At 47.4% G+C, this 24,772-nt stretch overlaps 1 protein-coding gene across 2 annotated transcripts in view; it reads left to right on the top strand.

Moving 5' to 3' along the window:
- The window catches only part of LOC141166284 (synaptotagmin-4-like), a 157,247-nt gene that overhangs the window by 91,076 nt on the left and 41,399 nt on the right, over nucleotides 1-24,772 (top strand). The gene's annotated exons all lie outside the window — the stretch shown is intronic.

Here is a 24,772-nt window from a genome sequence, read left to right as displayed (position 1 = left end):
AATAGGCTTTATGACTTTCAGAGTCCCTCCATCATAAATAAAACAGGATGTGTCTGATGATGTGTCACACACCACATTGCCAGATAAGGTTGTAAAATGTTAAAATGACATTTCCCGGTGAATGCATTTGTCTTAAAAAATAACGTAAAAAAAACAAAACAATAGGATTTTTCTTTAGTATAAAAAACAGCGTCACCAATTTAACCTCAATGTAATCACATTGTTCAGCTCCTGCACCTCCTCCTCCATCTCCGAAATGACCACATCAGTCACAAGCTGACAGCACTGCAGCACTGCCTTGGCCAAGCGGCAACAGGCTGTGCTGAAGATAACATGCTTAATTGATAAACCGCCCAGCGTTGCAGAGTTGTTTACAGCTGTAACACAGCAGCCTGATCTGTGGCTCTTACCGCTGAACATACAGCCAGGCATGGTCGTGTGTGACAATGGGCGGAACCTGGTGACGGAGAAATGACAGCCGGAGTAGATACGGTTTCCCTCTATGCCAGTCCGTTCACCGAGCTAAATACAACTCTCAGCAAAAACAGCTGTGGACTGGCTCCGTACCGTCCCTGGCCACATTCACTTGTCCACGTGTTTGTGGGTAGGCGGTCCTTCCCTGTAAGTGCACTGGGGAGGGCACAGGTAATGTTGTGGGACCCGTGCTTGTGGAAGGCGGAGACGATACCGGTAAAAATAATGGCGGCTGGGGATCGAGTATGGACACCCGGTCGCCGCCGGCATAAGATTGTGGACAGCTTCCGCCTTCACGAGCCTAAAAGGCCATATTTCAAGTGCAAGCAGCTGCCCAGAAATCTGGCAGTTTAGTGTTGTGGCCTGTGGGTGGGTGGCTGGCTGGCTGCATACTTGCGCTTGCATTCCAAGTAACAGAAAACTAAAAAGAAAAAACCTGGGAGTCTGAACTGAAACGTAAATTGATGTGCATGCAAAATGTAAATGCATGTTCACACAAGGCCACTAGACAGAGAAAAACCAAAAACAAGCAAAATACCCAAATAACTGGAAGTAAATGGATAAATCGCACAGTGCAAAAATAATGATAAATAATAAAGGGTATTTAGTTAATATAATTTTGATCAAAATTATGTAAAAGCCATCCCACCACGTCACGGTAACCCTTATGGGACAGTCCTAACTCTAATATTAAAACCTTACCATTTGTCAAGTGACATACATATGGATAAGGGCAGAGAGACTGAACCCGTAGTAGAGGCATAGACCTAAGAGGCAGAATGAACCTTTCAGCTCAGACAAAGGGCAATCACACCCTTAAATGCACTAAAGCACACTAAACTGCAAAGAAAAAAACTGGGAGTCTGAACTGAAACGTAAATTGATGTGCATGCAAAATGTAAATGCGTGTTCACACAAGGCCACTAGACAGAGAAAAACCAAAAACAAGCAAAATACCCAAATAACTGGATAAATCGCACAGTGCAAAAATAATGATAAATAATAAAGGGTATTTAGTTAACATAATTTTGATCAAAATAATGTAAATGCCATCCCACCATGTCACGGTAACCCAAGTAACAGAAAACTAAGCAGATGGTGGCCTCTATCATCATCATGGCCTCACCTCGGCACTATGAACTCTCCTGAAGGAGAAGCCAGGGCCCACCGGAGGAGTCTCCGGTTCTCTGGTGGGCCCGTCCAACCCTGTCGAGAAGCAGCCCTGGCTAAGAAAAGTGTGAGGGAAGGTTCCCGGACACTCTATGGCTGCTTTTTTAATGTGGATTGGACACGCTTATGCATGTTATTTCTTAAGCCGCATTGCAGATCAGGCCATTGTCCAACTCTGTATTCATGAAATTAAATGCGCAAAGAAAGATGTTTGTGTGTCAAAGCACCACCGAAAAGTGCGAGTTGATGTTGGACGGGCTGCCATTGCTTCTGCAACAAGCTGCATTAGAGGACTTCCTGGGAGAAATGACACCAATGTGGCTCTTACCGCTGAACATACAGCCAGGCATGGTCGTGTGTGACAATGGGCGGAACCTGGTGACGGAGAAATGACAGCCGGAGTAGATACGGTTTCCCTCTATGCCAGTCCGTTCACCGAGCTAAATACAACTCTCAGCAAAAAAAGCTGTGGACTGGCTCCGCATCGTCCCTGGCCACATTCACCTGTCCACATGTTTGTGGTTAGGTGGCCCTTTCCAGTAAATGCACTGGGGAGGGCACGGGTAATGTTGTGGGACCCGTGCTTGTAGAAGGTGGAGACGATACCGGGAGAAATAGTGGCAGCTGGGGACCCAATATGGACACCCGGCCGCCGCCGGCATGAGGTTGTGAAAAGCTTCCGCCTCCACGAGCCTAAAATGCCATATTTCAAGTGCAAGCAGCTGCCCAGAAATCTGGCAGTTTAGCGTTGTGGCCTGTGGGTGGGTGGGTGGCGGACTGCATACTTGCGCTTGCATTTCAAGTAACAGAAAACTAAGCAGATGCTGGCCTCTATCATCATCAATATTTTGGGACCCGTGCTTGAGGAAGGCGGAGACGATACCAGGAGAAATAGTGGCGGCTAGGGACCAAGTATGGACACCCGGCTGCCGCCGGCATGAGGTTATGAAAAGCTTCCACCTCCACGAGCCTAAAAGGCCACATTTCAAGTGCAAGCAGCTGTCAAAAATTTCTCAGTATAGTATTGCAGCCAGTGGGTGGGTGGGTGGCTGGCTGCATACTTGTGCTTGCATTCCAAGGAATGGGGTAGGGACAACTGAACGCTGCACTGGGACAAGGACGTGGACAGTGATTGTTGCAAGTCTGCAATGACAGGTGCATGGCGGGAGGCATCTTCGCATGCGCCAAGGATCACTTATGATGGGCACACTTTTAGGCAGTGACCTGGGAGTCAGAAGTGCTTCCAGAGGTCTTCCCCGTGTTGTTCCCATGTCTTTTCAGCACTGTATGCATGTGTCTGATGATGTGTCACACACCACATGGCCAGATAAGGTTGTAAAATGTTAAAATGACATTTCCCAGTGAATGCATTTGTCTTTGTTGAAAGCAATGCAAAAGTGCAAAAACGCATAAAAAACGCTACGTATGAACATAGCCCAAGGTGTGGAGGAGTATTTTTGGTTTTGGCTATTTATTTTACCTTATATACAAGTCATTACCCTGGAAAGGATGTTCCTTAATATATTTCCCAGGAAAATCCATTTTGGTTTTGTTTTTGTATGTTTTATTGTGAATCCGTAAAAGTGGCGGAATACTCTGACAACGTTGTTGACAGCAGTGACCTGGGAGTTAGAAATGCTTCCAGGGGTCTTCCCCATGCTGTTCCCATGTCATTTGAGCACTGTTCCCATCGATTTGGGCAATTTTTAGGCCCTCTGCAGACCGCTGGGGGGGAGCCGCCTGAAAAATGTTCGAGTTTCCCATAGACTTACATTGGGCTCGTTACTCAGGTCGAGCACCCGAGTATTCCAATCTGCTCGACCCGAGCAACGAGTGCCCGAGCATTTTAGTGCTCGCTCATCACTACGGACAACCCCTTTAACATCTTCCCAATGTGTGAGCTACAGCAGGTGCTTGCTGTGTTATACAGCTGGCCTCTTCTTTTAACAGTGTTGATAGGGTCTAGCACTGATTTTTGTAGTTTAACCCCTTAAATTTCTGACTGGCATTTAAATGTCACGATCCCGGTGGTGTCATTTTGTGCGCCTATTGCATCCCCACAGTGACATGATTGTGGGGTGTCGATGGGTTGCTAGTTCAGCCAGAGGCCATCTTGGTACTCCTGTGAAGCTCAGCTCTCATAGGACACGTCATTTTAACTATATATTGAAATACTGAGGTATTGTCTTAAATAGAACAAGCGATGAAACAATTACAGGTTTAGGTCACTTGAGGGAAAAAAAATCTTACATTTTGGACAATGTGAAAAAATATATAAAAGTTTGAATCACCCTCTTTTCCAGTTCAAAAATTAAGAAATAATAAAGTGCTGGTATTATGTCGATCAACATCTATATACACAATCCATATAATGTAGGCTCTGATGCATGAAAATACAGAAAACACCAATATCAAAAAATGAAAGTCAATAAAATCAATGCAATCTTTATTAATAATATATAAAAACAAAAAAACAATAAAACTAAACCATCTCAGACAGATGTCTGTCCAGCCACTGTTTGCAGACTTCCACTGAAGGAGAACTCACCACCTCTCCTTATATTAACACCTTAAGGACCTTGGGATTTTACGTTTTTGTGTTTTCGTTTTTTGCTCCCCTTGTTCCCAACGCCATACCGTTTTTATTTTTTGTTCAATATGGCTTGTGAGGGCTTATTTTTTGCGAGACAAGCTGTACTTTTGAACGACATTACTGGTTTTACCATATTGTGTACCGGAAAACGGGAAAAAAATTCCAAGTGCGGTGAAATTGCAAAAAAAGTGCAATACCACCGTTGTTTTTTTTTTTTGTTACCACGTTCACTGAATGCTAAAACTGACCTGCTATTCTTATCCTCCAGGTCAGTATGAGTTCGTAGACACTAAACATGTAAAGGTTCTTTTTTATTTTTATTTAAGTGGTGAAAAAGAAATCCAAAGTTTGAAATAAAAAAAAAAATAATAAATGGTGCCATTTTCTGAGACCCATAGCGTCTCTATTTTTCGGGATCTCGGGCCTGGTGAGGGCTTATTTTTTGCGCACCGAGCTGATGTTTTTATTGATACCATTTTGGGGTAGATTCGATGTTTTGATAGCCCGTTATTGCATTTTATTGCACTGTTGTGGTGACTAAAAAAACGTAATTCTGGTGTTTAGAATTTTTTTCTCGTTATCCCGTTTACCGATCGGATTAATTATTTTATTATATTGATAGATCAGGCGATTCTGAACGCGGCAATACCAAATATGTGCATGTGGGTTTTTTTATTATTATTTTATTTTGAATGGGGCGAAAGGGGGGTGATTTAAACTTTTATATTTTTTTTATTTTTTTAAAAACCTTTTTTTTACACTTTCTGCATAGGAGACTAGAAGCAGCAGTTGTCTGATTGTTTCTACTGCATACAGGCGGTGAACAGATCGCATGTATGCAGTAGAAATGCTCATAACAATCTTTACATGACAACCACAGAGGTCTGCTGCAGACCCCGGGTTGTCATGCCCATGCATCGGTGACTCGTGATCATGTGATGGGGTCACCCATGGGCGGGGCTAATGTTCGCGCTTCTGGCGATGTTAAATGCCGCTGTCAGAGAATGACAGCGGCATTTAACTGGTTGACAGCCGCGGGTGGACCGCGATTCCACCTGTGGCTGTTGCAGGCACATGTCAGCTGTATAAATCAGCTGACATGTGCCCAGTTCAGTGCGGGCTCAGCGCTGGAGCCCTTACTGAACCAGGGGTGATGGCCAGGGGCTTACTAATACGCCCCAGGCTTTAAAGGGGTTAAAGGGGTTAGCTGTTTTATTAAGTTGTGTGCCCACGTTGCGTATTACAAGCGTATATGCTGCGGAATTTCCGCAGCCTAAATGCTTGTAAAACGCATGTATATCCGTACCCCATGGTCCCCAATGGCATTCCGCAATGTCAATGCCCATGCTGCGGATTTTTCCGCAGCGTATATGCTGCGGTCAAAAATCCGCAGCATGTTCATTAATTTTGCGGAAGCGCAGCGGAATCAATGTGCGGATGGTACCCAAGTCTGGATGAGAGGAGACTCTCATCCAGACCTGGGTACCAAAGAACCTGTAAAAAAAAGAAAAAAAAAAGTTTATACTTATCTTCTGATGTCTTCCCGGTGTTTTCCCTCCGTCGCGCTGTTGTGTGAAGGACCTGCCACGTCATTGAGTCATGTGTCCCATCACATGACTCAATGACGTCACCGCAGGTCCTGCACACAACAGCGTGAGCCGCTCAAGACTCCGGACGGGGCAGAGAATGCATCGGAAAGTGAGTATAAACTTTATTTTTTTATTTTTTACCATTCTGATTCTTTTTTTTTAACTATTACTTGGTCACACTATATAAATCCATGCCGGTTGCATGGATTTATATAGTGTGAACAAGTTGTCAAGCACTTTTCCAAGTGATGCTTAAATCACTTGGAGAAGTGCTTGATAACCCGCATGCGGAAATGCATGCAAAGATGCTGCAAAGACGCCTCACAAACGCTTCTACCTGGCGGGAAAACCGCATGTAAAATCCGCATGCGATTTTCCCGCCAGGGAGAAGCGTAAAAAATATGCTTCAGTTCCGCAACGTGGGCACTTAGCCTTATAAGTATTACAGGTCCTCCTCCTATCAGTGGCATAGCATGGATTGCCATCTCTCTTGCTAAGACAAGTATTTTGCACTCCTTAACCTGTGACTCATTAGTACTCCTTAAGTCCCTCCCACCAGTCCTGTATTAACCCCTTCACCTCCCGGGCCATTTTCCATTTTTTTTGCAATTTAGTTTTTTGCTCCCCTTCTTCCCAGAGCCATTTTTATTTTTCCGTCAATATGGCCATGTGAGGGCTTATTTTTTGTGGGACAAGTTGTACTTTTGAATGACACCATTGGTTTTACCATATCGTGTACTGGGACACTGGAAAAAAATTCCATAGTTGCTTTTTTTTTTTTTTTTTTTAGATTCATAGATACCAAACATGTATAGGTTATTTTTTATTTAAGTGGTGAAAAAAAAATCCAAAGTTTGTTTTAAAAAAAAAAAAAATTGCCATTTTCTGGGACCTGCAGCGTCTCAATTTTTCTGGATTTGGGGCCGGGTGAGGGCTTGTTTTTTGCGTGCTGGGCTGATATTTTTTTGATACTATTTTGGGGTATATGTGATGTTTTGATCACCCGTTATTTCATTTTATTGCAATGTTGCGGTGACCAAAAAAATGTAATTCTTGCGTTTCGATCTTTTTTCTCATTTGCCGTTTACCGATTGGATTCATTGTTTTTATATATTGGTAGATCGTGTGATTCTGAACACTGCTATAACAAATATGTGTATATTTGATTTTTTTCATTGTTTTATTTTGATTGGGATGAAAGGGGGGTGATTTAAAGTTTTATATTTTTTTAAACACATTTTTTTTACTTTTCACTTGCTTCAATAGTCTCCATGGGCGACTAGAAGCTGTGACCATCTGATCGCCTGTATGTAGCAGAAATGCTCACTTGCTATGAGCATCCTGGCAATGACAACTGCAGGGGTCTCCTGCAGAGCTCGGGTTCTCATGCCAATCCATTGGCGACCCTCAGTCATGTGACACAGGCGGGACTTATAACATCCTTCCACCGCGGCCATGTTAAATGCCGCTGTCAGAGATTGACAGCGGCATTTAACATGTTAACAGCCGCGGGTGGATCGCAATTCCACCTGCAGCTGTAAACTGATCAGATTAGCTGTCAGGTCCCTGGAAAGGTGCGGGCTCATCGCAGGAGCCCGCACCAAAGGTAGAGACCCGACATGTGCCGTACATGTACGGCACATGTCAGAAAGGGGTTAAAAGGAACCTGACCTCACTAAGAACACTACTTACCTGCAGATATAGTGTTATTCTTCTTTGTGAAAACTCTGTGTAACTGGCTTACTTGCAGTGCGGCTACACAGAGAAAATGAAGTTTAAACCTCTTCACCCCTGGGCAGTTTTCCATTTTTTCCTCCCCTTCTTCCAAGAGCCATAACTTTTATTTTTCCGTCAGTATAGCAGTAAGAGGGCTTTTTTTTTTGCAGGACGAGTTGTACTTTTGAATGCCATAATTTATTTTACCACATAATGTACTAGAAAACAGGAAAAAAATTCCTAGAAAGGTGAAATTGCAAAAAAAGTGCAATTCCACAATTGTTTTTTTTTTATTTACCATGTTCACTATATAGCAAAACTGACCTGGCAATATGATTCTCTAGGTCAGTATGAGTACACAGATACAAAACATGTCTAGGTTCTTTTTTATTTAAGTGGTGGAAAATAATTCCGAAATTTGTATGAAAAAAAGTTTTTGTGTTTGTTGCCATTTTCCAAGACCTGTAATGTTTCTATTATTTTGGGGATCTGGGGCTATGTGATAGCTTATTTTTTGCGACTTAATCTAACGTTTTTATTGATATCATTTTGGGGTACATAAGATGTTTTGATCGCAATTTTGTGCCTGCCAAAAAAACGTAATTCTGGCGGTTTTATTTTTTTTGTCACCAAGCTGTTTACCGATTAGATTCATTTACTTTACATTTTGATAGATTGGACATTTCTAGACACAGCAATACCAAATATGTGTATTTTTTATTATTTTTTTAATTGTTTTATTTTTAATGGGGCAAAAGGGAGATGATTTGAACTTTTGTAGTTTTTTTGATTTTTTTTATATTTTTTAAAACTTTTTTTTTTTACTGTATTCAATAGTCCCTATAGGACACTTGAAGCTGTGATCTTCTGATTGCCTGTGCTATACATAGCAGGGCTTCAGCACTGGAGGTTACAACATAATTAAAACATTTTCTGTGTTTCTGCATTTCAAGTCATCAGTTATAAGGAGGTTTTAACGCTATTTACCTACAGGTTAACCCTATATCTGCAGGTAAATAGCATTTGTGGTGATGTCAGATTCCCTTTAAGCTCATTATTCCCCAACAACATGTATTATATTTTAAGCAAATACTGATGTAATTATAGTTTGCCATTTGACCCTCTAGTTATTTTCTGCTTCTTAATGAAATGCAACATAAAATAAAAAATAATATATACATTGTTATATATTTTTTTTTACTTTTTATTTTATTAGGTTTTTTTTTAATCTAAATTATTACTATAGTCCTCAACCTAACCCTATTCTTAGCACTATTCCTCTAACCCTAGTCCTATTACCAATCCTAGCCCTAATCCTAACCCTAAGGCCATGGCCCCACGATCAGTATTCGGTCAGTATTTTTTCTCAGGAGTGAGAACCTTAAACCAGGAGTGGGTGATAAATGCAGAATTGGTGACTTGTTTATATTATACCTTTTTTCTGATTGCTCCTCACCTGGTTTTAGCTCCCACTCCTGAGAAAAAATACTGACCAAATACTGATAGTGGGGACGTGGCCTAACCCTAGTCCTAAACCAAGTCCAGGTTAGCGTTCTAAAACGTTTATAAAAACTTGAATTCTATAACGTTAGTGTTTTTGTTTTACAGGGGATATTTTTTCAGTTTGGGACAGCCTCCCACAAAAGTGAGAGGGGAGGTGGGAAGCTATGTGAGAGCACAGTGCAATCTTTGTCATCTCAATCACTGCATATGGAGAGCACAGCAGTCAAGATGAGATTGTTATTGGCTGCTGCACTCTGCATCTCAATATGATGTAGTAAGCTTTGTTATCTTGGCTGCTACCTATGGCAAAGTTTTTAAAGTGTTGCACTCTACATAGAAACCTGTGCACTGATCAAGATGTCAAAACAGTCCTTGGTACTACAACCATGGTCCACTCCAAGAAGAAGTGGTGGGTGGATTGGTGTGTGAAATTTTATACCCATATAGAATTTCGGCCTGTGCTCCCACCCACACCTCTACGCTAAGCCACTGCCTCCTGCTCTTGTTAGTGCTGCGTTTCTTGCCGACTACACAGCTCTAGCTCTTCAAATCATTTCATGGCTGCTGATGGAGATGTGGCACCCCAGGGGTCTGGTTGCCACAGTAATAGAAATATTATGTCTGAGAGCAAGTGGGAGGTTTCTCTGGTCAGGAGCCCTAAGCATGCAACACTGCCCGCCCAGACCTGGGAGGGGAGGAATCTGCCCTTATAAACTGGGTCTGGGGCGGGATTAGGTGAGTCAGAGCTTGGAGAGGGAAAGATACAGCAGGAGCTCTGTAGGAGCAGGAGTGAGAGCCAGAGGCTGGAAGCTAGATAGCTCGCCTTGGCTGAAGACACTAAACACGGACACGGAGTCAGAGGCTGTGGGGACATCCAGGTCCAGCAGCAGAATCCAACCGGCAGGGGATTCCAGGTCCTCTGGCCTTAGAAGCCCGGAGGCACGGTCACAAGCAAGGGACCAGCACCGCCGTCGTGGAGCGGAGGCTAACAGAAGGCCCCAAGTCACCGGCCATACGGGTGAGCACCACACGGTATACTCAGGGACGTGGGCTACTTCTACCCGCATAGAGCAAGGTAGCCAGGAAAGAGTGCAGATAGACGGGGAGGCCTACAACTCCACCTGGCCAGGGGGAGATCCTGCTTGCTCACAGACTGACCAGGCCTCTACTGCTAACCAGTACTCCCGGGAGGGTCTGCTTTATACCATCAGTAAAGACCCTGAACTGCACCACACATCTCTGTGTTTCATCGCCGCACCAGCACCATTAGTACTGGGACGCTCACACCATCACTCCCATCATCCACACTAGCTGCCCTGAGGCAATACTCCTCCCGTGGGGAGTTATCCCATACTTGGCTGCGCTTACAACATCAGCCTCAGCGGCCTGCAGCGCAGCGGCGGTCCCCACTGACCGCAATCCACGGGTGGCGTAGTCGGACATTTGTTATTACACTAAGACTGCCACTAGTTTGACCACCCTGAGCCACGGACTGGGTCGCCGCCACACTGAGACTACCACCCCCAGCATCCCACCAGCGATCCGGCTCCGGGTATCCCCTGCACAACACAGGCCCAGGGGGCGAGTCAGAGAAACTTGAGATCATTCCTGTCTTTCAGAATCCTCCAATTTAATATCACTGTGCATGAAAGAGATATTTTTTCAATTGGAGAAGGCTGATGGAAAAGACTGGCCAAATAATATCACAATTTTTGCTAGGTTCACACACACATAGTGCTTTTAGCTAAACACTGCATTGGGGGTTTCCGTCATAATCCACAAAGACCCTGACAGAGTCATTTACTATTATGAAGCTGACGGAGTTACTCTGGATATGCTCTGGCTTCCGTCCTGTGTCTTTTTGAGATAGCATAAAAATGGATACAAGACAGTGTCCAAAGTGACTGTCTGTTTTTCAGGGATTACGACAGTCCCCGACGCAGTGGTCAGCGGACAGCACTGTATGTGTGTGAACCTAGCCTTAAATGTGTGAATGTTTGTAATTCATGTTTTACGGTAATACGGCAGAGTAATGACGTCTAGTGATGCAATGATTCTAGGGCAGAACTTCTATTGGAGCTTGAGCATTTGTTAATTCTAATTTTATACAGGTACAATGTTAGCTGGTTGCAGGTTTAGGCAGTGTATTATAAATTCATGCCACAGGAATCTGTAAAAAGTGCATCAGGCCAAAGAGTAACAGAATTGTTATATATATTTACCAGCTCCACCTGTCTTTATAGCTTACCACATTACTTGAAAATAATCTTAGAATTTACTAGAGCATCACTAATACCAAGAAGATGCTATGGAGCGTTTAAGATACTCCCTACTAGCAAACATGCTAATAGTCCAAATCTTTTCTGCATCAATGACGTACAGATATGGCATTCACATTCATTCTCCAGAATTGTAAAATTACTTGTGAAAACTAGTCAAATGCTGAGAATTTATAAACTCAATCTATGGTATAAATTTCTTAAATTAAATTTAACTACTATACAAGTTAAAGTTATTGTTCCTAATATGGTGAAAAAAAAGAAAAGCCTAAACTCACCCCTAATACCAATGCCGTTCCTCCATACTGTGTACTGGCATGAACCTCTGAACATCAGGCAGGAGGTTTCAACTGACCCCTGCAACCAATCAGTGGCCTGTCTTTGGCTGCAGCCCTCACATTTCATCTGAACAGGATGAAACCATTCATAAGGAATGTAAAAGCTGCAACCGCTCAGTGGCCGTTGATTGACTGCATTGGTCACGTCACCCCGACTGCCAGGTGTTGATGCAAGGAGACCAGCAAGGAAGACATTACACACTGTTGAGAAGCAGCACCAATCAGGAGGATTAGTATAGGGCTGTTTTTCTCTGACACTGCACTGGGCCCATTAGCATTAACTTGTGAAGAACCACTTTAAAGAGGTTGTCCAGGCTTTTTACAAAAGTCTGCAGTCACTCTATGTCAATCCGCACGATGTGAGGATTCACCCGTGTTGGTGGTGAGAATGAGACTGCAAGTATGTGATATGCACACCTCCAAGCGAGTCTGCATACGTCTAGTTGGAATGTGGCTGGGAGTATGCATATCGCATACTTGCAATCACATGACCGCTCGCTCTTGCCACTGGCACCAGAGAATCCTCACAGCCCACGCTGCACATAGAGTGACTGCAGATTTTGTGAAAAGTCTGGACAACCCCTTTAAGTGAGTTTATTGCTTTTACATTATGTAATTCTATTACTTTTTGTGTAGACTTATGGCCTTGTGTAAATACATCCCTACATACCTTGACTTCCAAATACGGGGTGATTTACCCTCTACCTGGAGAAATTGCTGTAATTTCTAAAAGAGACAGTCTATTGTACTGACATTTGGACTGTACATGCCTTGGTTCATGAGAAACTGATGTAAAGCAGGTGTTGACAATGTCCACCGTTCACATCTAAGCACACCTGTGTAATGCAGGTGCCGGAATGCAACGCACAGAGACACAAGGCGAGAACAGTCAGAGATGATTGTAAACTGTTTTATACAACAGGTATTCTGAAACAAGGGATTAGCAACAAGGGTAATGAACAGTGGTTTGAAATATCAGCAAAATACGAAATTTCTCAAAGTAAGGCGCAGTCTCTTAAAGTAAGGCGATGCCCTCAATCATGGGGGACACCACGCAAGTTCTTTAATTGTGCATTTGGCCCTAGCGGGGGTCACCGGTTATTCCCGCTAGGCCATGAGTCTCTTCCGGACAAATTCAATTAGATCACGTTGTCCTACTTTAGCCCCAACCGTTCCCCTACCAACCTGAGTACATAAACCCAATTGTCCCCGGTACCGTGGGTGAACAGTGGAAGTGACGGCCCTGCTCACATATGCAGCTCCTCTGCTTCCGCTGGTGTGACTTTCCTGGGGCAATCGTCTCTCAACTCCTCTCTGCTTGGCCGTTGGAGGCAGTCTCTCGAGCCTTGGATAGGGGGGTCCAGGCCTCGTCTGTCAGCGGGCGACGTTGGGTTCCGCGAACTCACTCAGCACCGCGATCAGGTTCCTAGTCCCCTCAGCAGGCACAGCACTCGGGTCACAACTGTGAGAGATCTGGAGCTCTTTTACCAGTGCCCGGCTGGAGCACCTCTCAGGCCTCTGGATTTGGCCTGTCACGCGGGGTTTCTCAGGACGCAGGGAGCACGTCTGCTCCTTTCTGCTGCTTGGCGCCAGAGACCCCTCAGGTTTGGCACGCTGGCCTGTTATCTCCTGGAACTCCTTCCTGGAAGTCACCCGATCAGGTCCAGCGTCTGAACCTGCCCTCCCTGCAACTTCCCTTGCATATTTTGGTTCCGCTTGACTGTATCTGGCCAGTAGATGGCAGCCTCGCTCCATCCTTGAAACGTCATGTTGAAGTCCTTTTACAAGCTTTCTTGCCTGTTCTACACCTGCATGCGCCATTCCATATTGTTGAATGTATTCCACAGGACATCTGGGTTCATAGCCTGAATTTCTCGCTATGTTCTCTCGGAGGCCTGTAATGTTTGTGCCTTGTTACTGTACACCTGACCATTCAAATGGCCCCAAAGGTAAAAATCCGGCAATAATGAACTCCTTTCTATTCCTGAACGACAGTGACTGTGTACGGGTGAACATGGCCTTTCTTGACCACTCATTTACATGTGGAATATGACATGCCTGTCTCCTGGGAAAGCCTGTGCAACGATTCAAGTGGAGATGCCAGAAGTCGCTGTTTCACATCTTGAATTGTTTCCTCAGACATTTTCGGACATCCTCCATCATGCCTATCCAGTAATGTTCCTGTACGTTCCAGCTTATTCATCAATGACAGAATACATGGTTTGGACAGCTGATTTCGACCTCGAAACTTCTTTAGAAACTCACTTTGGCACCTCAGTTTTCTACTAAGTTTTCACAATGAAAACATGCTCCTCCAAACTCTATCCGTACCTTGTTAACAAATGAAGAAGGAATTCGGCAGGAGTGAAATGTAAGTGACGCGCCCCTGGGCCTGTGTCGCGCTGCGTTGCGCACGCAGGAGCTTACCCGGAGCCGGATCTGTTGAGGGTTGTAGTCTCGTGGCGGTGACCCGGTCCGTGCCCAGGGAGTCAAACTGAGCGGCGATGTATCAGCGGTAGATGTTGGACGACTACGCCACCCGTTGAGTACAGCTAAGGAGCTGCTGCTGCAGGGCAGACCGCTGAGGCCGGTGGTAGGATTGTGCAGCGTGATAGTATAACCCCCAACGGGAGGGGTATGGCCTCAGGGCAGCCGACGTGGATGATGGGGGTAGCAGGAACCACTCGGAGACGGTACGGTGTAGTTCAGGGTCTTTACTGGTGACAAAGATAGACCCTCCCGGAGTACTGGCTAGCGATTGGGGCCTGGTCAGTCCTTGAGCAGATGGGATCTCCCCTGGCCAGGCGGAGTTGTAGGCCTCCCAGACTAACTGTACTCTTCTGGCTACCTTGCTAGAGGCGGGTATAAGTAGCCCACGTCCCTGAGTGTACCGTGTGGTGCTCACCCGTATGGCCGGTGACTCAGGGCCTTCTAGTAGCTTCCGCTCCACGACGGCGGTGCTGGTCCCATGCGTGTGACCGTGCCTTCGGGTTTCTTGGCCAGAGGCCTGGAATCCCCTTCCTGACGGATTCTGCTGCTGGGTAGGAGTTAGTCCCCACAGCCTCGGACTCCGGGTCCGGTAAGAAATCTTCTCAGTCAGGGCGAGCTCTGCAGCTGCCAGCCCCTGACTCCTTGTAACACTGCTCCCACAGAGCTCCTGATGTTCTGTTCCTATATTTGCTTCTTTTCTCTGTCTCTACTTCTTCTCTACTCACTAACCCTGACTCAGCCCTAGGTTTATATAGGGGAAGTTCTTCCCCTCCCAGGACTGGGCAGGAGGTGTGGCATGCATAGGATTCCTGACCAAGAGACCTCCCACCTGCTCTCAGACATAACATTGCTGTTACTGTGGAAACCAGATCCCTGGGGTGCCACATTCCCCCCTAGTGAAATTTAGTACTCCGGGACTAAACATATTTTAGAAGAACATAACAAGATATAACAATAACAATACAATAAAGAAACACATAAAGGTGGTCACGGCATGTCCGTAACCGGGTGCAGTCTTTGAAGAAAGCAAGGTGTCCATTTCACCAAAACAGGGAGACGTAACCAGGTAGGGGTCTGTCCTGCCCCGAGTCCTTAACAGTCTTTAGTCCGTCCTGGGTTACGCTCCAACTATGTACACAGGATTCCCGGTAAATCCACCAAAGACTCCTATAAACAACTAGAAACACATAATTATACACAAGCAACAAGAAAAACAGGTAACCACAAATAAAACAATTTATACACTTCAAATCCTCCAACGTGCGGGTTACTGGCCTCTAGTGGCCCTAGTGGACCTACTCAGCTGACTGTCTGGCCCTGAACTACAGGGTGTAGGAGCTGTTAAGGGTAAACTGGGCAGCGGTCTACGGGCCCTTTGGCTCACTAGGGATATGGCAGGCTCACTGCAAGCAGAGGGTTGATCCTCCGGGTCTGCTGGTGTGAGGTCTTCTGCCTCCTGGACCGGCTGTTCTTCCAGCTCTACCTGTTGCTCCGTAGGTGCTTGGGATGCTGGTTGGAGGAAGGTGAGTACGGGTACCACAACTGCACCATTGACTTGAGTCCAAGACCGAGGGAAGTCTCCGAGCACAGTACTAACCATATCTTCCCTTTCCTCTACGGGTCGATGGTCTTCTTGTTCCTCTTCAGGGTTCCGTAGCTGTTCAGGACACTTCTTCAGGTGATCCCGGGATACAATGGCTGTGGTCTCCCCTCCGTCTTTACTGATGGTACAGACCTTCGGGTTCTCGTGGCTTGAGGGCAGTACGGTGTACGGGTCCTTCTCCCACTGGTCGTCCAACTTGTGGAGCCGTCTTTTCCTCTTCAAGACCTGCTCTCCGGGCACCAGGGGAACAGCGGGAGCATACTGGTTGTAAGTTTTCTCTTGTCTCTCCCTAGCCTGACAGAGACTTCGCTCCACGCTCTCCTGTACTTTCCGGTACTGCTGCTGCCTCTCTGTGTCCCAGTCTGCCTCTGGCGAGGTGTCCTCAGGCGTCAGGACTCCCATATCCAGGTCAATAGGCAGCTTACCAGGTCTCGCCCTCATTAGGTAAGCCGGGGTACAGTTGGTGGAACCTACCGAGATGTGGTTGTATAGGTCCACCAGATCGGGCAGCTTCTCAGGCCACAGACTGCGTTCTTCCAGGGGCAACGTTTTCAGAAGATCCATTACCACCTGGTTCATTTTCTCACAAAGTCCATTAGTTTGCGGATGATAGGGTGTCGTCCTTATCTTTCGGCAGCCATACAGATTGCAGAATTCCTGGAAGACCTCCGCTTCAAAGGCAGGTCCCTGGTCCGTCAGCACTTGGTCCGGGTACCCGTGTGGACGGCAGAAGTGCTGCTGGAAGGCTCTAGCTGCTGTTTGAGCCGTTAAGTCCTTGACGGGGACGACAACCAAGAACCGGGAGTAATGATCCACGATGGTTAACGCGTAGACGTAGCCACTTCTGCTTGGGGTCAGTTTTACATGATCCAAGGCTACCAGTTCCAACGGCTGCTGGGTGACGATGGACTGCAGGGGAGTCTTCTGGCTGGCACGGTCCTTCCTCCTCAGGTTGCACGGGCCACAGTCTCTGCACCACCTCTCGATGGTTCCCCTCATGCCTACCCAATGGAACCGCCCGCGCAGCAGGAACTCCAGCTTCTTCCATCCGAAATGCCCAGCTCCATCGTGGTATGCCTCCATCACCATGGCTGCGTCTCGTCGTGGCACCACTACTTGCCAGATTAGTTCATGCGTCCGGGAGTTAACCATCCTGCGGCACAACTTCCCCTTGTAAAGGAACAGTCTACTCTTTTCTGCCCACAGTTGCTTGGCTTCCTCCGGAGCGTCTGGGTCAAGGCGAGCCTCTGGCTGAGTCAGCATCTCCTTCACCAGCCGGACAGCAGGGTCACTGTCTTGCGTTTCCGCCCAGTTGTAGTGAGGTAAGGGGTTAAGCGTAGCGCCTTGCTTACTCCTTACCCGATGGGAATACTGGATAGTCCCATGACGGTGAAACGCGGGGAGTTCGACTTCTTCCAGTCCCTCTGGATCTTCTCCTACGTCCGGTAAGTTTGGCATCCTGGACAGGGCGTCCGCGTTGGTATTGGAGCGTCCTGCCCGGTATTTGATGGTGAACTCGTAGTTGGACAGGCGGGCCATCCATCTCTGCTCTAGGGCACCGAGTCTTGCCGTGTCCAGGTGTGTCAACGGGTTGTTATCCGTGTACACGACGAACCGGGAAGAAGCGAGGTAGTGCTTAAAGCGTTCAGTGACTGCCCACACCACTGCCAGGAACTCTAGCTTAAATGAGCTGTAATTCTCAGGGTTTCTTTCGGTGGGTCGCAGTTTTCGGCTGGCGTAAGCGATTACTCGCTCTTTCCCCTGCTGGATCTGGGACAGCACGGCTCCTAGCCCGATGTTACTTGCGTCGGTGTAGAGGATAAAGGGCTGGCTGTAATCCGGGTACGCCAGGATTTCATCCCCCGTGAGGGCCATCTTCAGCTGGCGGAAGGACTCTTCTTCCAACTTCTCCCATCTGAAGGGCGGCTTCTGGTTCTTGGCCTTCCGGGACTGGCCTATCAGGAGGTCCTGCATAGGAGCTGCCTTTTTGGTGAAACCGGGGATGAACCTGCGGTAGTAGCCTACCAACCCGAGGAACTTCCGCACTTCCTTTACACTGGAGGGACTTGGCCATTCCTTAATTGCGGTGATCTTATCAGGGTCGGGAGCCACTCCGTCAGCGCTCACCACGTGTCCCAGGTACTGCACCTTTGGTTTCAGGAGGTGACACTTGGAGGGTTTCACCTTTAGGCCGTAGCTTGCCAGAGCTTCGAACACTTCCGCCAGGTGTTTCAGGTGGTCCTCATAAGTCTTAGAATATACGATGACATTGTCCAGGTACAACAGGACCGTCTCAAAGTTTCTGTGGCCCAGACAGCACTCCATTAATCGTTGGAAGGTTCCTAGTGCGTTGCAGAGTCCGAACGGCATGCAGGTAAACTCGCTAAGTCCCATCGGGGTGGTGAATGCTGTCTTCTCCCGGTCCGCCTCTGCTACAGGAACCTGCCAGTACCCACTAGTGAGATCCAAGGTAGAGAAGAAGTTAGCAGATCTTAAAGCAGCCAAAGACTCCTCTATCCTTGGTAAGGGGTACGCATCCTTGTGTGTGATACGGTTGATTTTCCGGTAATCTACACACATCCTCATGGTGTTGTCTTTCTTTTTGACTAAGACTAGTGGAGCTGCCCAGGGGCTACAGCTATCCCTGATCACCCCAGCCTCCTTCATGTCTCTAAGCATCCCCTTGGCGTGTTGGTAGTGTGCAGGGGGTACGGGTCGATACCTCTCTTTTATGGGAGGATGGTCTCCCGTGGGGATGTGGTGTTCTACCCCCTTGACTCGCCCGAAGTCTAACGGGTGTTTACTAAACACTCTCTCGTACTCTTGAACCACCCGATAGACTCCCTGTTTCTGGTGTGAGGGAGTGGAGTCAGTACCCAAATGTAGTTGCTGACACCAGTCCTCCATTGTTTTCTTAGAGCCGTTACCTTCCTCCGGGTGAGATGGAGGCAAGGGTTCCACAGATTGTATAGCATTTTGGTTAATGGTATATAATTTGGCTAGCGTGGCATACCGGGGCAGGTACACTTCCCTCTTCCCGATATTGATTATGCGAACGGGCAGCCTCCCATGGCGTACATTAACCACCCCCCGTGCTGTCAAGATGGTGGGCCTACTGTCTGAGTAAACTGGTTCTACCATTGCCTGGTAATCTCTACCTCTCAGACCAATAGCTGCCCGGCACCAAATCATCATTTCACTTTTTGGGGGCATGGCAATAGGGAAAGGGTCACACATTCTCACGCTACCAATCTCACCGCCGGAGAGTTCCACCTGTTGCCGTCGCATCAGTGCCCGGATCTCTTTTTGGAGCACTCGCTGCTCGCCGGAGCTGGCGTTCTTGGCAACCTGCTGTAAAAGGAAAATCACCTCTGCAAGACAATTTTCAATTACATTAGTTCCTAGAGTTATCTTTGGGTGACTCTCGTGTTTGTCAATGTCTACAATGATCAGTCCCTGTGCTGCCAGTTCAACTCTACCAATTTTAATGGTCACCTCTTTAAATCCGATCTGTGGCACGGGCTGACCATTGCTGGCGATGATACTCAAGTCGTCGTCAGGGTAGCGGGTAATATCCGAGTCATTCCAGTACTGCTTGAAGAGCACGTACGGGATGGTGGTAACCTGTGACCCGGTGTCCAGTAGGGCACTCATAGGAATGCCATCCAGTACCACAGGCAAGACTGGACGTCCTCCCACATATTTGTCGCGCCAGTTCGATGGGCCTGATGATCTTTTTCCTAGGGGTTGGCCCTCTACCCTAGGTTGTGCCAGTTTAAAGGACAGTACCTTGCCATATGTCCGGGTTGATTACAGCGGCGGCAGATGGGTCGTCCGTCCTCGTTGTATCGGTCGCTGGGTCTTCCTCTGGCCGGTGGGGTCCTCCTTGGTCGACGCCACGGCATGTCCTCCGGTCCGGATGCCAGCTGGATCTTCCCTGGAGTAGAAACCTGTAAAGACTGCACAGTTCGGGTTAGCGCAGCAATGCTTTTAGCTAGCTCTTGGACCTGATGGTGCAGGTCTGGAGCCGGGTCATTGCTCAAAGCCTGCGCATCAGCTCCCACAGGCCCTGCCGACAAGGGCGCCGCCTCCTGGTGGTAAGTAGTAGTGGGGCGTCTGTGGGTCACAACGCCACCTGGTGCCGGTTCTCGGAGCACCCGGATGGCTCTGTCCTTGAACTGTGCAAATTCCAGATGAGGGTCCTGTAAGGCCATTGCCCGCAACTGGGTTCGGTGGGCATTGCAATATAAACCCTCTATAAATTGTTCAGTCAACAGCCTGTCCTCGTCTCCCACGCCGTCAGGGTCGGTCTGCTTAATGGCTCTCAGGGCCTCTTGTAGGTTCAGGGCATAGTCCCTTATACTCTCATGTGCCCGCTGTTTGCACCCGTAGAATCTAAGCTTGATCTCGGCTGAGGTGCGGGTATCAAAGGTGTCCCTCAGCCGGGTTAGTATCCCTGCGACAGTCCTCCCCCCAGGTGGCCAGGACTTTACCTCCCTTCGGGCTGCCCCAGTTAATTGGGCCACCAGGATGCTCACTTTTTGCTCTTCTGTGAGGGGGTACACCTGGAAGAGGCTATCCAGCTTTTCTCTAAAGTCATGCAGGGTATGTGACTCCCCTGAGTACTGGGGTAGCCAGGCCGCTCCCGGGATATAGGGCATGGTGAAAGGCATGACTGCAGCAGCGATGGCGCTGGCGGGGGTTGAGGCAGTGAAGCTCTCCTCCGTATCCGACATCCTCCTCCCCCCTAGTGGACCGTGGCCTACCTTGCGATGATCCTCTTCCGTAGGCCGCGGCTCCGCAGTAGATCGTCAGGGTTGAGGACCTTCCGTCGCGCTCCTGTGACGTCGGCGTCTGCTGGGCTCCTTCCAGGACCTTACGCGACGTCCGGACGTGAGGCGGGGCTTCAGTTCTCGCGCGCTTTCGGAGTCCACGCCCCTCTTCTTCCCGCGCGACGTCTTCAAGATGGCGTCCAACGGCGGGAAAACTCCACGGAAGGCGGGAAAAAGGCTGAAAATGGCGCCGGATGGCGGGAATCTTCACCGATGGCGGGAAGAAGGCTGAAGATGGCGCCGGATGGCGGGAATCTTCACCACAGGTAAGTTTGAACAGTCTCTTTCAGGCACGCAGTACCCGGTGGTTGCGGGCACGAAATCCTGCCGACTACGCCAAAAGTTGACGCACCCCTGGGCCTGTGTCGCGCTGCGTTGCGCACGCAGGAGCTTACCCGGAGCCGGATCTGTTGAGGGTTGTAGTCTCGTGGCGGTGACCCGGTCCGTGCCCAGGGAGTCAAACTGAGCGGCGATGTATCAGCGGTAGATGTTGGACGACTACGCCACCCGTTGAGTACAGCTAAGGAGCTGCTGCTTGCAGGGCAGACCGCTGAGGCCGGTGGTAGGATTGTGCAGCGTGATAGTCTAACCCACAACGGGAGGGGTATGGCCTCAGGGCAGCCGACGTGGATGATGGGGGTAGCAGGAACCACTCGGAGACGGTACGGTGTAGTTCAGGGTCTTTACTGGTGACAAAGATAGACCCTCCCGGAGTACTGGCTAGCGATTGGGGCCTGGTCAGTCCTTGAGCAGATGGGATCTCCCCTGGCCAGGCGGAGTTGTAGGCCTCCCAGACTAACTGTACTCTTCTGGCTACCTTGCTAGAGGCGGGTATAAGTAGCCCACGTCCCTGAGTGTATCGTGTGGTGCTCACTCGTATGGCCGGTGACTCGGGGCCTTCTAGTAGCTTCCGCTCCACGACGGCGGTGCTGGTCCCATGCGTGTGACCGTGCCTTCGGGTTTCTTGGCCAGAGGACCTGGAATCCCCTGCCTGACGGATTCTGCTGCTGGGTAGGAGTTAGTCCCCACAGCCTCGGACTCCGGGTCCGGTAAGAAATCTTCTCAGTCAGGGCGAGCTCTGCAGCTGCCAGCCCCTGACTCCTTGTAACACTGCTCCCACAGAGCTCCTGATGTTCTGTTCCTATATTTGCTTCTTTTCTCTGTCTCTACTTCTTCTCTACTCACTAACCCTGACTCAGCCCTAGGTTTATATAGGGGAAGTTCTTCCCCTCCCAGGACTGGGCAGGAGGTGTGGCATGCATAGGATTCCTGACCAAGAGACCTCCCACCTGCTCTCAGACATAACATTGCTGTTACTGTGGAAACCAGATCCCTGGGGTGCCACATAAGCATCTACTACTGATGCGCCGAAACGTGTGCAGCAAGTCTATCTCTAGTGGAGGCGACTGGCGGAGCGAAAATTCGGTGAGACCACTCGGCACAAGGATGTTTATTGTCGCTGAGATTCATTGCATTCTCGCTTCTCATGAACCAAAGTATGTACGGTCCAAATTTCAGTACAGTCAACCGTCTCTTTTAGAAGTTACAGCAACTTTTACTGGTAATGAGTGAACACCCTGTACCATAATCATTGCCTTAAAATGATTTACCTTGTCTATTAACTCTCTTCCACTCTGTATTTGCTTTTTAGATTTTGTTTTCTTATCAGCAAACCTGGAGATTAAAGTATTTTTTTTTCCATGACCAAACTGTACTGTTGCTATTGTTTCATAAACTTTGTACAGAGGCCATTGCAGCATGTACATTATTATATAGACAACGCATTATACATAACATAACATACCATAGATTATCGTGGTAGTGTTCCAGGATGTCCTACAGGGTAATGTTTGTATATTGAGGGAATTTACTATTTGTGCCTATCTTATAGAGTCCTTGACGTAGCCATGGTAAATGAAATTCTGCAAGGTAATCTTACAGTAGACTGAATTTTCCATATTATTTTTCCTAAGAGAGTCATTGTTCAAATCTGCATTTTTTTATTCTATTCATACAGTGGTGCTTGAAAGTTTGTGAATCCTTCAGAATTTTCCACCTTTCTGTATAAATTTGACTTAAAGCTATATCAGATTCTTATACTATTCACATACTACAAAAAAAACACACAAAAAACAACAACTGACCATTACCTCCCAACACAATCAAGCAAGTGTGAACAGGTCATTTGCACTATTGATTTGTACTATTGAAAGCTTTGACTGCCTCATTTTGTGACTGTAGAAACTAGGATCAAGAAAAGTGCAAATAGGGTCTTATCTGAGAATAACAATTATGCAAATAAAGGATATGCTAACCTGATGAGGTTATATGACTCACAACCATGAATATGCATGAAAACAGCTGCTGTAGATCCACGGGTCTTCCAACCAGGAAAGAGAAAAAAAAAGGAGTCAAATGTCTTTAATCAACATGTTTCAATGTCATTCCAGACTTCTTCCTCAGGATACAAACCGGAATGACTTTGAAATGTGTTGACTAAAGAACCTGAAATAAAGAATCCTTTATCATACTTCCATTTGTATCTTCATTGCCTAACAGCAGCGCGGATAAGCCACATTTGGCTCCTCTTTTTTTTTTTTAATTTTCTGACTGAACACTCCTCCCATCAGTCTAAGGCCTCCTTCACACGTCCTGGTGATTCTTGTACAGGGAAAACCAGTACTGGTGAGATCCGTGGTCCCTGTCCGTATGCCATCCTTATGTCTGTATGTGACATCTGTGTGGCATACGTGTCACATCCGTGCCGTCTGTGTGTCCGTTTGACACGTACTGGCGCCTGGGAAAAGCATTACAGTTCATGCTGATCCCAGACGCCGGTGCTGAAGGCAGCTCTCATCATTGTCCCCTGCTCCTGCTGAGATCAGCGCTAACAGGAGACAATGCTGGGAGTTGTATTCAGCACCTCCTGTGTACATGCTGTGTAAAATGAAAAATGAAATTAAATAAATGCCGTGGGCTCCCGCAGATTATTCATACACAGCAGAGGGAAAGCTGCCCTCTAGCGGCTGATATTACTAGCCCGGTAAGGGGCCATTAGCCAGAATTGTTCCCTGGCTATTAATAACAGCTCACAGCTATTTGATTAGCATTTACTGGATAGATTACAGGGGGACCCCAGAAAAAAATTGCAGTAGGGTCCCCCTATAAATTCTAACCAGCAAAGGCTAAATAGACAGATGTGGGCTGATAATAAGAGCCAGGGAAGGGGCCATGATTACTGACCCTCTCTGAGGCTAATAACATCAGCCCTCAGCGTCCCCAGAAATGGTGCATCAATAAGATGCGCCAAATCTGGCGCTTGGCCTCAGCTCATCCCACTTGCCCTGGTGCGGTGGCAAGTGGGGTAATACGGTTGGGGTTCATGTCAGCCTTGTATTGGCAACTGACATGAAGCCCAAGGGTTAGTAATAGAGAGGCATCTATAAAACGCCCTCATTACTAACCCCATAATAAAAGTTGGGAAATAAACACAGAACCTGAATAAAATTCTTTATTTGAAATTAAAATCCACACTGTTTTACACATTTATTTAAAAACAAAAAACAAATTTATACTCCCCTTACGCCTATTCCTCTGAAGCCCTTGTTCCCTGTAAAAGACAGAAAATAATAAAAAACAATTTTATACTCTCCTTACACTTAATCCATTGAAGCTCTTGTCCCCTGTAAAAAAAAACAAAAATAAAAAAACAACCATATCCCTCATCTGTCTGACATACTGTCCCATGCCGTAATCCATCTCTGTGATAATTGGTTTACAACCTGAACAGTGGCTTGATGCCACCGTCCAGGCTGCAAACCATGAGACAATGAGCGCAGCTTCAGTGACTAGCGGTGACGTCATAGAGGGTATCGCCGGTCACTGAAGCTGCGTTCCCACGGGCAGTTCACTGCAAGCCGGGACAATGAATTGCGGTGACCTCAGTGAGATCACCGCTAGCACCGTGAGAAAATTCTCACGGTGCAGCGCTGAGCTCACTGGGTTCACCGCAGTCCATGGGCCCCTCTCGCTGCAGCGAGTCCTTCTCCCGTGCTCTTCAACGTGAGCGGTCGCCTCAAGCCACCACTCATGCTGATGAGCAATGTCGCACAGATGGATTACGGCGTGGGACACTATGGATTCTTTACACTTCGCTCAGGTGAGGGATATTTTTGTTTGATTTTT

The sequence above is a fragment of the Phyllobates terribilis genome, unplaced genomic scaffold (assembly GCF_046119375.1).
Source record: "Phyllobates terribilis strain yellow unplaced genomic scaffold, ASM4611937v1 Scaffold_11__3_contigs__length_659146591, whole genome shotgun sequence".
Taxonomy (NCBI): domain Eukaryota; kingdom Metazoa; phylum Chordata; class Amphibia; order Anura; family Dendrobatidae; genus Phyllobates; species Phyllobates terribilis.
The sequence above is the reverse complement of the archived record's forward strand: the minus strand, read 5'-3'. Positions and strand labels throughout refer to the sequence as shown.